This window comes from Pseudophryne corroboree, chromosome 8 (genome assembly GCF_028390025.1).
Source record: "Pseudophryne corroboree isolate aPseCor3 chromosome 8, aPseCor3.hap2, whole genome shotgun sequence".
NCBI lineage: Eukaryota > Metazoa > Chordata > Amphibia > Anura > Myobatrachidae > Pseudophryne > Pseudophryne corroboree.
In genome coordinates, this window is record NC_086451.1 from 41,860,465 (window position 1) to 41,863,544 (window position 3,080).

The 3,080-nt window shown below is 43.6% G+C and overlaps 1 pseudogene; it reads left to right on the plus strand.

The window, feature by feature from the left end:
* Nucleotides 1–1,595: 1,595 nt before the first annotated feature.
* Nucleotides 1,596–1,714, plus strand: LOC134949984 (5S ribosomal RNA; annotated as a pseudogene).
* The last annotated feature ends 1,366 nt before the right edge of the window (nucleotides 1,715–3,080 follow it).

Sequence of the window (3,080 nt, forward strand, 5' to 3'; positions counted from 1 at the left end):
AATTTTTTTCCCATATTTTTGCAACCAGGGCCGGCTCAAAGAACCCGAGGCTGGTTTTGCTTAGGAGGGGGGACCCCACGCAATTTTTTTTTTAAGTTTAAACTTTTTTTTTTTTTTTATTACAAGGTGCACAATGAAGCCCAGCACGGATCTCTCAGATCCGGCCGAGATTCATTGTATTAAAGTCGGCAGTGTTTTACAAGTCACTCACGTAAAACACTGCCTAAAAAAACGAATGACATCGACATCGGAAAAACCGAAAATGCAGAATACGGCAGCTTAGTAAATTAGTCGAAATCAATTCAAAAAGTTGCATATTTACACTTTCGATGTCATTCGTGATTGAACTTTGACCTCAAACGGAAAATTACGAATGTTAGTAAATTTACCCCTATGTCGCCAGAACGGCTCAGATTAGGAAAACAGAGGCTCTGTTTGTCCTGTGGGCTCCCAACAAGATTGGGGCTTCTGCTTCCAAGCAGACTATTGCACGCTGGATCTGTAATACGATTCAGCAGGCTCATTCTACGGCAGGTTTGCCGTTGCCAAGATTTGTGAAGGCCCATTCTAGGTGGGCTCATCCTGGGCGGTTGCCAGGGGGATCTCGGCATTACAACTCTGCCGAGTAACTGCTTGGTCGGGTTCAAACACCTTTGCAAAGTTTTACAAGTTTGATACCCTGGCTGTTGAGGACCTCTTGTTGGGTCAATCGGTGCTGCAGAGTCATCCGCACTCTCCCGCCCGTTCTAGAGCTTTGGTATAAACCCCATGGTTCTTGATGTGACCCCAGCATCCTCTAGGACGTATGAGAAAATAGGATTTTAATACCTACCGGTAAATCCTTTTCTCTTAGTCCGTAGAGGATGCTGGGCGCCCGTCCCAGTGCGGACTGTATCTGCAGTCATTGGATATGTTTACACACATGGTGTATTGTGGTTAAGTCGGCCTGTTGCTGACGTTATTCAGGCCATAACATGCGTTATGCTGTTACTGGTTGTGTTTACACACATAGATTGTGTTACGTTTTATGTCAGCGTATTGCTGCATATTCTTCATGCCATCAGCTGGTGTTCTATTGAATGCCCCGTTCTGCGGCATACTGGAGGTGTGAGCTGGTAAAATGCTCACCGTGGTTTAACAATAAATTCTTTCCTCGAAATGTCCGTCTCCCTGGGCACAGTTCCTATAACTGGAGTCTGGAGGAGGGGCATAGAGGGAGGAGCCAGTTCACACCCATTTTAAAGTCTTAAAGTGCCCATGTCTCCTGCGGATCCCATCTATACCCCATGGTTCTTGAAGCATCCCCAGCATCCTCTACGGAATAAGAGAAAAGGATTTACCGGTAGGTATTAAAATCCTATTTTTTCTACCTGCACTTAATGAGTGGACTCTCATCTAAGATCCAGGGGTTTAACCCAATAATTGGGTATCAATCAATTTCCACCTGCCTACCGTAGACAGTAGATCCACCATCTATATTTCTCCCCCTTTTAAAATGTCTCCCACTACTTCCTATACTTCTAAGGGCCCATTCTGGGAATTCCAATTTTCTCCTAGGTGCGCTCTCATTAGTGGTTCATCGTCCAGTTCATCTCTTCTACTACCATACCTCACTGCATATGCCCGATCTCGTCCGATCTTGGAAGTTAAACAGTGGTGGGCTGGGTTAGTACCTAGAAGGGAGACCTCTAAGGAATACCAAGTGTTGTAGAACCTTGTGAACTAATACCTCCACGGGATTCGAACCAAATACTAAAAGCAGAATCAGCACTTATCTTTCTTCTACCTAATTGGGCAACTTCTAGCCACTTTACACTACTGTATGATAACAATTGGTCTTAAAACTGAGGAATGCAGAATACTCATATGGCATTACTCAAGACTGGTAACTAGGTTTCTCTAAATCCTGTTTTATTGTCTGACCAAAATAGTTCTTATCAATACAGCTTGTCTGTACTGGTCACGGTGAAATAGATGTAGTACTGCCTGTGTCTACATCCTTTCAATTTATTATATTGACCAGAACACATCATTTTTTAGCATAGTTATTTATTTCTCTTATGGTAATATTTTTCTGTCTGTGGAATACAAATTTATTTTAATACCCAACTTATTAAAGTTGATATTTTATCCTTTTTTTCATACTTCATGACATTTACCAATTGATAAGAGTGCGACCACACAAGAGTCTTCTTTCTCTTTGTCCATTTCATGAGATACTCACCTCTACCTCATGGCACACCACCAAGTGGACCTGTATAGGGACTGCCGTACGGTTCCATTATATTGTCCGATTTGGTTTTTAACAGATTATCTAGATAACCTGACTGGTGCCGGATCACTGCTTCTTCTTGCGAAGGGTATGTACTTAACAAAATACTTTGCATATCCTAGAAAGAAATTAGCGTGATGAATCTTGCTGGAAAAGGCAGATCTTGGAAGTCATATAAGCCAAATACGATAAAACAACGGTGAGCTCATATTATGTGCCAGATGTTATAATGCTTCTATATTACAACAACCACTCTTTGTAAACACAACCACAGGTCACTTAATGAGAGGAAGCGTACGGATTTATGATACTTTTACTTCAGATAGTTTTGCTTCAAAATAAAGTTACTGTAACATGAATTATGGAAGCACAACATGACACAAGAAGTTTATTTTAGCAAGGAGCCACACAAGTCCCCATACCTCCCAACTGTCCCGATTTTTGCGGGACAGTACCGTTTTCTTCTGACTGTCCAGCTGTCCCACCCGCGGGCTGCAGTGTCCTGCGCCGCGGGGGCAGTTGGGAGACTCCTGTGAATAGACGCTGTGCGCACGATCGTAGCGTCTATTCACAGGTGACAGAGGGAGATAGGGCATGCCAGCAGCTCAGAGGCTGGGCATGCCCTTTCAGTGACGGTAAAAGGGGGCGTGACTCGTGATGGCGGTTCTGCTGTGAGGCCACACTCCCTTTCAGATAGGCCACACCCCCTCCATGCGCCATGTCCCTCTTTTCACTTTTACAAAGTTGTTAGGTATGTAATCCTTGTTAAAGCTCAGTAACAGCACGCAACGGATCGTCCCTGACTTAA